Source organism: Triticum aestivum, chromosome 2B (assembly GCF_018294505.1).
Source record: "Triticum aestivum cultivar Chinese Spring chromosome 2B, IWGSC CS RefSeq v2.1, whole genome shotgun sequence".
NCBI classification, from domain to species: Eukaryota; Viridiplantae; Streptophyta; class Magnoliopsida; order Poales; family Poaceae; genus Triticum; species Triticum aestivum.
This window is the reverse complement of record NC_057798.1, coordinates 555,820,788-555,833,968: the sequence shown is the minus strand read 5'-3', so window position 1 is coordinate 555,833,968 and position 13,181 is coordinate 555,820,788.

Below are 13,181 nucleotides of genomic sequence, written 5' to 3'. Positions count from 1 at the left end.
AGAGATTTTGCAAAACAATTGAGTCAAAAACTTAGTTTTAGTTTTCCAAAGAAAGCATTTCGGAGCTACCGATTTGTTAAACTCGGTGCCACCGAAGCAATATTGGAGTCTGAACTAGTGAGATCAGTCAGACCGAGACGCAGTTTGGTGAGTCCGAGATTGCTAGGGTTTCACTGAGAGTTGAACTCAGTCACACTGATTTGCAAGTTTTGGTCAGACCGAAAGTTACAAGTGCAATTGCCTAAGCCAAATTGGTGAGACCGATTTCTACAACTCGGTCAGTCCGAGATGAGTTCGGCGGAAACCTAACCCTAAATTTTCGAATCAAAACTAATCTAAAGGGAGTTTTTGCTGGATAGGATAATCTCATACGTGGTAAGAATCATGGCATTAACTTTGTGCTAAGAATCGGAGGTAAAGATTGCACAAAGGGTCGAACTCATACCCTAACTCGGCTATGAGCTCGCTACGGCGGCAACGGTGGTGAAGATTCCCGTTGACGGCGGCGGAGACCAGCGGCAGGGGGTCGCTAGCAATGAGAGGATGATCTGGAGACCCGAGTCGGCAGAGCAGGATACGCGCGAGCGAAGAGGTTTCGAAGGAATTTCCAAATTTTGACCCATGGGTATATATATCCTGACCCTGTTGGTGTGACCGAGTGGGACGACTCGGTGGCACCGAGATGCAGAATTGCAAGCGGTTTCTGCAACTCGGTGTGACTGAATTGTTCTAATCGATTGCACCGAGATTGAAAACCTAGATCAACTCAGTGAACTCGGTATGACCAAAAGGAATGAATCGGTCAGACCGAAGTACACAGAGAGGTTTTGGAAGTTTAAGTCTATGACGAATCGGTGACTCCGAGTGCTCCTCACCCAGAGGGTTTGAATCTGACTTGATCAAACTTTGTGATGTAGCATGAATAGAGTTTGAGACGAGAAAAGCATGGATAGCTAGAGGAAGTTCTTAGGCATTCTTGTCCATCCATTTGGCAAAAAGAAAAAGATCCAAACAATCAAAGCAACAAATGGATGTCCTCGAACGAGAAAAATATGCAATCAACATGCTCACACAATAAGATGGCAAATGAAATATGTGGAAAATCATGCACAAACACTCTAGCATCTATCAAGCAATTGGCGATGACTAGGTCATCTATATATGAGTATATTGACTTAGGAGTCAAAATGAGAACATTTGATCGTAGGTCATACTCATCGTTTAAGCACAAATGGGGTTACCACTTTTACATAAAGCATTGTTGTGTTCACATTGTTAGAGTTGCTTTATCTCAATTCTTAGAGTAAAGCTCCCCCTAGATGTGATATCCCCCCTAAGAGGGATGAACTAACCTTGGGTTTTGTCGATGATGACTTCATGTAGATGTTGAATATGTGGATGCTCAATGTTGATGTAGATCATTTGGAGCAATCCATTGGAGTGAGTTGCACTTTCAATACCTACATGGGTTAGTCCCACAAGGAACAAACAAGGATATCCATAGACATAGAGTGAAGTACACACAAGATGATGTCCATGAAAGCATTAGGTTACCTTGCCCCTTGTCTTATCAACAAGAGGGTTTGTGACTCCTTGAATTAGTGCAAGATGTGGAAGTTGATTGCACTTGTTCTTGCCAAAATGATATGGCGGAGTCACCCTCAAGAACTCTATAGTTCTTCTTCTTCGGGATCCACATCAACTTGATGGGAATCCTTGGAGTTGTAGTCGTACTTGATGAAGTAGAACTTGATGTAGTCTTGGGAACCCACTTGACCAAGGCCTTAGGAGCTTCTTCAAATGCATCAATCTCCTCTTGAAGCGTGCCCTTGCCTTTTTGCTTGTGGTCTTGTGCTGGAAGATCATCTAGCGCTTGTGTCCCCTCGAAGGAAGTAGGATCATACTTCTCTTGTTGAGGAACAAACTTCATCTTGGGGTATTGATCTTCTTCCCACTCAACTCCATTAGCATTGAACTTTCTTCCAATACCAACACCTTGATTCTTCCGGTGCCTTCCTTGCTTGCGTACAATTTCCTCAAATTGCTTACTTCCGGCAAGGCTCTTGTAAACACCTTTCTCTATAATTCCCTTCAATAATCTATTTTCCTGCTCAAGTGTAACTTGGCTAAGAGAATCGTTAGTGGAATCAAGAGAACTACTAGAAGCAACAATATTGGATTTAGCATGATTATTGTTACTACTAGAAGAAGAATCTTTCTTACTCTTGTTGCTAGATTTTACTTGTGGCATGTAAGTAGACAAGAGTAAACGCTTGGCAATGTAAGAAGAACTTTTCTTACGAAGATCATCATTGATTGCTTTTAAGAACCCATGCTCTTGCTCTAGGTTGAGCTTTTCAAAGCATAGCTTCTCATGAGTCTTTAAAAGCTCTCGATGATCTTCTAAGGTAGTTTCATGAGCTAACTTAAGAGTGTTTAGTTCTTTAGTTAGACGCTCAATCTCCTTCTTATCATCGTCATTCGTTTTATCTTGATTAGCATAATTAATAGCAAGTTCATCATAGTTTTCATCACTAGAGTGTCAACAAGTAAATCATCATCACCTAGAAAATTATCTTCATCACTATTGAAATCAACATACTCGAGATGTGATACCTTTGGACCTTTAGCCATGAAGCATCTTCCAATTCCTTCATTTGGTGAGTCAAATATGTCATAGGAGTTGGTTGACACAAGTGCTAGACCAGCAACACCTTCATCTTGAGTATATTCTAAGTAGGAGTGATAACTTCTCTCTGAGTGGTGGTCGGAGTCAGAGCCGGATACCCATTCACCAAAATGAGCTTGATGTCTTCATTTTGTATAGCTCCTGGATGACTTGTCCTTCCTTTTTGAATCCTTGCTTCTGTGAAAGGTTCTTTGTTCATAACGATCATCTCTACTCCTTCTCTCCCTTGGAGGTGATTCTTCTCTTTTGCTTCTTCTTTTAGGTGAGTCTTCTCTTCTTTTGTAGGGAGCGGTACACTCATTGGAGTAGTGTCGGGTCTTCCACAATTGTAGCAATTACGCTCACGACTAGAAGATATTTTGTAATTGTAGGACCTTGACTTGGAACTTCTTTCCTTGCTTCTACTCTTGTAGAACTTGTTGACACTAGTAGAAAATAGGGCTTATGTTCGGGCCAGGTAAGACCATTAGTCCCGGTTCAGTCACGAACCGGGACCCATGGGCCCATTGGTCCCGGTTCGTGAGGCTAGGGGGCCTGTCGGGCCTCGTGGGGGCATTGGTCCCGGTTCATCAGGCCCCTTTGGTCCCGGTTGGTGGGACAAACTGGGACCAATTGTCCTTGCTCCTGGCCCACCACCATTTGTCCCGGTTGGTGGCTTTAACCGGGACCAAAGGGTGATCTTTAGTCCCGGTTCAAGCCACGAACCGAGACCAATGAGATGCCTATATATACCCCCTCACGTAAGAGCAGAGCACACTGCTCTATTTTTTCTGGCCGGCGAGGGGAGAGGGCTTGGTGGTGCTCTAGCTCACCTCCTATGCACATGAGGTGTTTGATGGAATTCCTGAGCAACACTACTTAAGATTTCTCCTCTCCAAGCTCCATTTTCCTCAATATTTGTCTAGGTTTAGCGGTCTGTCACGTCCCGTCCTCGTCTTCACCGCCGTCGATCGCCCGTGCCGATCTCGTCGCCGACACCACCGTGGTGAGCCTCTTGTTCTTATCTTCTTTCTGAAAGGAAAACAAAATTCTTACTTGTATGTTTAGATAGATACTTGTATAATTTTCTTACTTTTATTATTGCTTCTTATTATATAGTTCGATGGTTTTGGTATCCGCCCCCGTCGGCCCTCGTCCTATCTATGATTCGGATGTGGTATATATTATCTTTATAACTATTTGGTTCATTTATTGTTTATGACAATTATGCCGACCAACGTGACATAGATTTTATTTATCTAGGAGGTATGTGAACCGAAAATTCCAACTGACCCTATTGTCGAGAGGTTAAATTTAGTTGAAGAAGAAAACAATTTCTTGAAGGAAAAAAATAAAAAAAAATTGAGGAGAAGAAGATGATATTGGAGTTGCATGTTGCGGATGTCGTCGATGATCACAAGATCAAGATGGATGCAATGCGCTTGAAGATTAGAAAGATTATAAAATATGCCATTCATACCGAGGCTTGGTATCATTATGCCGTTGGATCAATTGTTACCTTGGTTGTGATTATGATCGCATTTGTTTTCGCATTGAAATGTTTTACATAGTTTCAATGTATGGTTTAATTAATTAGATGCTCTGGAGAGCTATATGTTGTTATATGAGAACTATGTATGTACTTTGGTTTTAATGTGATGATGAACTTCTATTAATTTTCTCACTTAATTATCTATTCATGATGTTCTTTAATGGTTTTTGACACACTTAATTATATATAATGCACGCAGATGAACCGGCAATGGATGTACGGTGACAGACACACCTCCGAGTACATTAAGGGCGTGCATAATTTTCTCGAAGTGGCTGAGGCAAACAAGCAGAATGGTTTTATGTGTTGTCCATACCCTATATGTGGGAATACGAAGTCTTACTCTGAGTCGAAAACCATTCACACCCACCTGCTTTATAAGGGTTTCATGCCACACTATAATGTTTGGACCAAGCACAGAGAAATAGGGGTTATGATGGAAGACAGCGAAGAAGAGGATGATGACAACTATGTGCCCCCTGAATAAGGTGATGCTGCAACGGGGGAAGCTGCTGAAGATCAAGAGGAACCAGATGATGTGCCCGATGATGATCTCCGTCGGGTCATTGTTGATGCAAGGAGACAGTGCAAAAGTCAAAAGGAGAAGCTCAAGTTCGATCGCATGTTAGAGGATCACAAAAAAGGTTTGTACCCCAATTGCGAAGATGGCAACACAAAGCTCGGTACCGTACTGGAATTGCTGCAGTGGAAGGCAGAGAATGGTGTGCCTGACAAAGGATTTGAGAAGCTACTGAAAATATTGAAGAAGAAGCCTCCAAAGGATAATGAATTGCCTGACAGTACGTATGCAGCAAAGAAGGTTGTATGCCCTCTAGGATTGGAGGTGCAGAAGATACATGCATGCCCTAATGACTACATCCTGTACCGTGGTGCGTACGCGGATTTAAATGCATGCCTGGTATGCGGTGCATTGCGGTATAAGATCAGACAAGATGACCCTGGTTATGTTGACGGCGAGCACCCCCGAAAGAGGGTTCCTGCCAAGGTGATGTGGTATGCTCCTATAATACCACGGTTGAAACGCCTGTTCAGAAACAAAGAGCATGCCAAGTTGATGCGATGGCACAGTGAGGACCGTAAGAAATGCAGGAAGTTGAGAGCACCCGCTGACGGGTCGCAGTGGAGAAAAATTGAGAGAAAGTACCGGGCTGAGTTTGTAGGTGACCCAAGGAACATATGGTTTGGTTTAAGCGCGGATGGGATTAATCCTTCCGGGGAGCAGAGCAGCAATCACAGCACTTGGCCCGTGACTCTATGTATCTATAACCTTCCTCCTTGGATGTGCATGAAGCGGAAGCTCATTATGATGCCAGTTCTCATTCAAGGCCCTAAGCAACCCGTCAATGACATTGATGTGTACCTAAGGCCATTAGTAGAAGAACTTTTACAACTGTGGAATTGAAACGGTGTACGTGTGTGGGATGAGCACAAACAGGAGGAATTTAACCTGCACGCGTTGTTGTTTGTAACCATCAACGATTGTCCCGCTCCCAGTAACCTTTCAGGATAGACAAACAAGGGATACCACGCATGCACGCACTGTTTAGCCGACACCGAAAGTATATACCTGGACAAATGCGGGAAGAATGTGTACCTGGGCCATCATCGATTTCTTCCGACCAACCATCAATGTCGAAAGAAAGGCAAGCATTTCAAAGGCGAGGCAGATCACCGGAAGAAACCCGCCATGCGTATCGGTGTTGACGTACTTGCTATGGTCAATGATTTACACGTAATCTTTGGAAAGGGTCCCGGCGGACTATCTGTTCCGTATGACGCTGAGGGACGCGCACCCATGTGGAAGAAGAAATTTATATTTTGGGACCTACCCTACTGGAAAGACCTAGAGGTCCGCTCTTCAATCGACGTGATGCACGTGACGAAGAACCTTTGCGTGAACCTGCTAGGCTTCTTGGGCGTGTATGGGAAGACAAAAGATACACCAGAGGCACGGGAGCACCTGCAACCTTGCACAAAAAAGACGACATGCCTCCAAAGCAGTATGAAGGTCCTGTCATCTACACTCTTACCAAAGAAGAGAAGGAAATCTTCTTTGAATGCCTGCTCAGTATGAAGGTCCCGTCTGGCTTCTCGTCGAATATAAATGGAATAGTAAATATGCTAGAGAAAAAGTTCCAGAACCTAAAGTCTCATGACTGCCACCTGATTATGACGCAACCGCTTCTGATTGCATTGAGGGGGCTTCTACCAGAAAACGTCTGATTAGCCATTGTGAAGCTATGTGCATTCCTCAATGCAATCTCTCAGAAGGTGATTGATCCAGAAATCATACCAAGGCTAAGGAGTGATGTGGCGCAATGTCTTGTCAGTTTTGAGCTGGTGTTCCCACCATCCTTCTTCAATATCATGACGCACGTCCTAGTTCATCTAGTCGACGAGATTTTCATTCTGGGCCCCGTATTTCTACACAATATGTTCCCCTTTGAGAGGTTCATGGGAGTCTTAAAGAAATATGTTCGTAACCGCGCTAGGCAAGAAGGAAGCATCTCCATGGGCCATCAAACAGAGGATGTCATTGGATTTTGTGTTGACTTCATTCCTGGCCTTAATAAGATTGGTCTCCCTAAATCACGGTATGAGGGGAGATTGACTGGAAAAGGCATGCTTGGAGGGGACTCAATAATATGCAGGGACGGGCATTCTTGGTCTCAAGCACAATACACAGTTCTACAGAACTCTAGCTTAGTGACCCTGTATGTCGATGAACACAAGAGCAGTTTGCGCTCCAAACACCCAGAGCAGTGTGATGACTGGATTACATGTGAACACATCAGGACTTTCGGTAGTTGGTTGGGAACATGTCTCAGAGGTGACAACACTGTTTGTGATGAGATGTATTCGTTGTCCAGGGGACCATCTTCGACTGTATTGACTTACAAAGGATACGAGATAAATGGGAATACATTTTACACGATCGCCCAAGATCAAAAGAGCACCAACCAAAACAGCAATGTCCGCCTTGATGCAGTAACCAAGAGGGGAAAGGACACATATTATGGTTACATAGTGGACATATGGGAACTTGACTACAGCCATGATTTTAAGGTCCCTTTGTTTAAGTGCAAATGGGTCAATCTGTCAGGAGGTGGGGTACAGGTAGACCCATAGTACGGAATGACAATAGTGGATCTGAACAATCTTGGGTACATAGACGAACAGTTCGTCCTAGCCAATGATGTGGCGCAAGTTTTCTATGTGAAGGACATGTCTACCAAACCGAGAAAAAGAAAAGATAAGGAAGCGAACACATCATACGAGGAGCCAAAGCGCCACATAGTTCTTTCAGGAAAAAGAGACATCGCGGGAGTGGAGGGCAAGACAGACATATCCAAAGATTATGAAAAGTTTCATGAAATTCCTCGCTTCAAAGTCAAGGCTGACCCAAGCACCCTGTTAAACGATGAAGATTATCCATGGTTATGGCGCAAGAAGCAAAGGACAGAAGTGAAGAAGAAGTGAATACTTTCTCTCCACGACTATTATGATGATGCCTTTGATGTAGAATATCACTGCAGTTACATGTGAAGAAATGAAATGCCTATTGTAACAGACAAGTTTTCGTTCGAAACCCTGATACCTCGAAACAAATAGTCCGTTTTGTACGCGAAGTGCATCCAATTTTTTCCGTAACCCTCTCAACTTTTTAGCACATGCTATGTGGGTGAAATGATGATGCCATGCCAACTTTCAACCTTTTCAGAGTTCATTTGAAATGCTTTTCAATTTCAGGGTCATTTAACTCAACGAATGAACTAATATAAAAAATAATGAACTAGAAAACTTTTATGAAACTCTAATAGAAAAAATAATAAACTAAAAGAATGAACTAGAAAACTTTAACGAAACTCTAATAGAAAAAAGAATGAACTAGAAAACTTTAATGGAACTCTAATAGCTAAAAGAATCAACCAAAAAGCTTTTATAAACATCTAGTATTATTGAAACTAAAATTATATAAACTTTATGCAACTAAAATTATATAAAATTTATACAACTAAAATTATCAAAGTATTTTCTGTTCAAAACATTAAAAGCAAAAAAGAATTTTCATAAAATAAATAAAAAAGCAAAAAAGAAAAGAAAATAAATAAGTAGAAACAAAATAAAATAAATAAGTAGAAACAAAATAAACTTTAATAAATAAGTAGAAACAAAATAAACTTTAATAAAGTAAAATAAGTAAAGTTTAATAAAATAAATAAAATAGCAATAGTAAGTAGAAACAATATAAAATAAATAAAGAAAAAATAAAATAAAAAAAATAAAAAAGTGCCACCTACTAGGCCACCACGGCCTGAATACGACTAGAAACCCAACCATGGGCCAGGATTCAGGCCCGGAGCAGGCCCAGTAGGCCCACAGGCACAACGTGACAGAGATTAGGCCCGAAAGCCTGCAGTTGAGAGGAGCTCGAGAGGGTGGCGTAACATCGCTTATAAACCACTCTCGAGCTCTCTCAACTAGCGAGGTGGGACTAAACTTTGGCCGCGACACGGGCAGCACAGGGCCTTTTGTCCCGGTTGGTGGCACCAACCGATACCAAAGGTGGGCATTGGCACCTGTTCGTGGCACCAACCGGGACCAATGCCCCCCCTTTAGTCCCGGTTGGTGCCACCAACCGAAACCAAAGGCCTCTGCTTCCCGCCCTTTGGGCTGTTGAAAAGAGACCTTTGGTCCCGGTTGGTGCCATGAACCGGGACCAAAGCTCTGGCTATATATACAACACTTGTCAAAATTTTAATTCGGTTCCTTCCCCGACGACGCCGATGACATCGACGCCGCCAGGCTACCCCGACGCTGTCCGCCGCCCCTGCCGACGCCGACGACATCGATGCCGCCAGGCTGCCCCAACGCTGCCGGCCGCCCCCGCCGTCGCCGTCGCCATCACCTGCGCCCTCCCCCGACGCCATCGCCGCTCGCCGCCCTTGCCCCAGCACGCGCCGCCCCGGCCCTGCCCCGAAACGCGCCGCCTCGGCCCGCCCCTGTCATCACTGTTGCCCTGTCCTGCCCCCTTCGTCGCCGTCGCCCCCTGCCCCGAGCGCGCGCCCCCTGCCCCATCGACATCATCGCTGTCGCCGTCCTCGCCGACGACCCCGCGCCCCTGCCCCTCCTCACCTTGGTCCGGCCAGCGCCCTCCCTGTCCAATTTTTTTTTCATATATATGATGATATATATGCTTGTTTTTTCATATATATGCTTATTTTTTCATATATATGATGATATATATGCTTTTTATCATAATTGTTTTTGTTCATATATATGATGATTTTTTGTAGAATATGATGTTCTTTTTGTTCATAGATGATCATATATATGATGTATGCATGGATGTGAATGTAATATGATGTTTTTTGTTCATAGAATATGATGTTTTTTTATTCATAGATCTTTTTTGTTCATGAGAGAGGCGGGGACGTCGAGGAAGTTGTACTGTTTAGGGTTAGGGTCGTCGAGGAAGAAGGAAAATAAGGAAAAAGAATAAAAGAGGAAGAAGGAAGAAGGAGAAGAAGAAGGAGAAGAAGAGGAGAAAAAATAAGAAGAGGAAGTGGAAGAAAAAAAAGGAGAAGAAGAAGGAATAGAGGAGAAGAAGAAAAATAGAAATTTTTCTTCTTATCCTCTATTCCTTCTTCTTCTCCTCTTTTTTTTCTTCTATTTTTTTTCTTCTTCTTCTTTTTTTTCTCCTCCTCTTTTCTTCTTCTTCTTCTTCTTCTTCTTCTTCTTCTTCTTCTTCTTCTTCTTCTTCTTCTTCTTCTTCTTCTTCTTCTTCTTCTTATCGGGAACGAGGGTGTTGAGGATCGCCGAGGGGTCGAGGCTCGCGAACTAGGCTAGAGGGTCGAGGGTCACAGAGGGGTCGAGGGTCGTCGAGGCCGGTCGAGGGTCAAGGGTTTGAGGGTTCTAGGGTCGATGGTCAAGGGTTTGAGGGTCGAGGGTTTGAGGGTTCTAGGGTCGAGGGTTCAAGGTAGTCCTGGCCATCTCAGACCCGACCCTGTCGGCCCACCCAGGCCCGACCTTAAATCCAGGGCCTAAGCCCGATGGGCTTGCCCGTGGGCCGGGCTTGGGCCTGAGTTTTGAGCCCACCAGCAGGGCCTGGACGGGCTTGGGCTTGGCATATTGGCATTTTAAGGAAGAGGCCCGGCCCACGACCCTAAGCCCTAAGGGCTTTTCAGGGCTTTTTACCAAATGGGTCGGGCTTGGGCGTGAAAAGTAGGCCCGATGATAGGGCCTGGGAGGGCTCGGGCCTCAGTTTTCTGCCATGGGCTTTTTTAGGCCCGACCCAAGCCAGGCCCGGCCCGACCCATGGCCAGATATAGTTCGAGGGTTCGAGGGTCAAGGGTTCGAGGGTGGAGGGGTCAAGGGTCGAGGGTTTGAGGGTTCTAGGGTTCTAGGGTCAAGGGTTCGAGGGTTCTAGGGTTCGAGGGTCAAGGGTTCGAGGGTCGTCGAGGGTTCGAGGGTCGAGGGTCGTCGAGGGGTCGAGGGTTCGAGGGTTCTAGGGTCGAGGGTCGAGGGTTCGAGGGTTCTAGGGTCGAGGGTTCAAGGGTCGTCGAGGGGCTGAGGGTTCGAGGGTCGAGGGTCGTCAAGGGGCCGAGGATCGCTAAGGGGTCGAGAGGTTGCCTAGTGTCAAAGTATTGAAGACATCCATGGCTTCATCATTAGCCAGAAGTAACCGGGGCATGATGGTACGAAGTTCTCCAAAGTTATTCTAGAACGGAGTCCCGGATAGGATAATCCGCCTTTTGGTACAAATTTCAGCAAAGGCCTTCCAAATAGTGATATTCGGAAGGCTCTTGCTGAACTTTGTATCAAAAGGCGAATTATCCTATTTGGGATTCCGTTCCAAAATAACTTTGGAGAGCTTCGTAGCATCATGCGCCTGTTACTTTCACTTAATGATGAAGACATGGTTTTGTTGAATCCTTTGACACTAGACAAACATCGGACAATCATGAGAGAGGCGGTCCAGCCCAAACCCTAGAAGCACTACCGAGGCCACCCAAATTTACCAATTTAAAAGAGCGTTGTCGTTGAGGCCACCCCGAACCCTTAAAGCGTTGCCAAGGCCATCCCAAACCCTAGAGAAGCGTTGAGGCCACTAATTAATATAATCCCTTGTTGCGATTAGCTAGCTAGGTCTATGTTTTCCACTAATATATCCATCTGTCATGTTTGTATAATAATTGCCATGTTGTAATATTTGCAGAAACTATGGAGCACGGCCGAGACGAGGAAGCAGAACAGGCGTTGGGGGATATAATCGCAGCCAGAGGTGATGTGATGTCATATCTCGACGAAACCGATGGTATGGAAGAAGAGGGTGAAGCAGGCTACGGTTATTAAACAACGAAGGATGAAGGACATGATTATGATGGCTCCGGTGACCAAATGCCGGTGCAAGAAGGAGACCGTGATGATGGCTCCAGTGACCGAACAGAGTCCGGCCAGGTATATATATTAATTAAGCCTGTGCTGACTAGCTAATTGATGCATTCATTGTTTTGGTATGTACACATATTAACTCTCGTCTTTCTTCTTTTTTCTAGCCCTCCGAATCGAGCACAACTTTGGTAAAGAGATGAGCCCCGAAGAAAAAGTTGCGCTCAGATGAAAGGTGCTCGATCATAGCAATCGCGCGCGATGGCCAACCGATTGAACCCATCCGGACCAAGGATGCATTTTATGCTCAGTGCGGGGTTCTTGTTAGGGACATGATCCCGATCAGCATCGAGCTATGGAATCAACCTAAGAAGGAAGAGCTTCAAGTTTCTTTTATCGAAGATAGACAGAAAGAGGATCTTTGGAAAGCGCTGAAGGTAAATTTCACCCTACTGGAAGAGGAGGATCTGGAGAATCCAGTTATAGAGCCATTGATCAAGTCCTGTGCTCTCAACAAGATGGCAGATCTATTTAGGAGGTGGAAGAATGACCTGAAAGCAAAGTTTGTCGACAAAGAAAAGACACCAGAATTCATCGGCCGACATGAGAAGCTCAGAGATCAATGGGACGCATTTGTGGCCAACAAGACATCAGAGAGGAGTAAGAAGATGTCAGCGACAAACAAGATAAATGGTGCGAAGAAGGAGCATCACCATCGCACGGGGTCAGGTGGCTACCTCAAAGCCCGACTATTGTGGGCCAAGGCTGAGAATGACCTGCTTGATAAAGGGGTCGAACTAGAGACATTGAACTGGCCAGACTGTTCAAGGACTCGGGGTTGGCGGAACCTTGTACCCTATAACTGGGAAGTGTGTTTGGACGAGCGAGCAACTGTGAATACCCATCAAGAAGCTTCAGCAGTATATTAACGTAGCGTAGGAAGGGACGTTCATTCCAGACAGAGAGAAGGACGAGCTCACAATGGCCCTTGGGAATCCTGAGCACCCTGGACGGACACGAGACACGTCAGGCTCTGTTCCGTGGAAGGCTGGATTTTGCGGACGCACGCGGTTACAAATGCCAAGAGAGGAGGAGGAAAGTGGAGCATACCGAACTGCAGAAGCTGCATGCAAGGGTACAAGCGCTAGAGGAACGAGAAGCAGTTCGAAGCAAGCGACCTGCCGAAGCTACCCCGCCATCTCAGCGGAGAAGCAGCGTGGCTTTCACCGAGCTGCTTCAACTGGAGCCTGTCTGCACGGCTCCTGCTAGCTACCCCGTGGATGCTATCACAGAGTCTGAACATTTCCACCTTATGACGCAATGGCAGAACTACAAAGTCAAGACGGCTGTTGGCTCTATTCGACCTCCTGAACCCGGCGCAACTTTTCACTGCCGTCCAATTCCAGAAGGATATGCTAGGGTGACGGTGGACGAAATAACAGAGGGATTTGAGGAGCTTGTGCTTGACCACCCTACCAATGAAGGGGAGACTCAGCTGGGTTCTGCTCTGAAGACTCCATGCCTATGGCGGAAGGAGCTCATCAACCT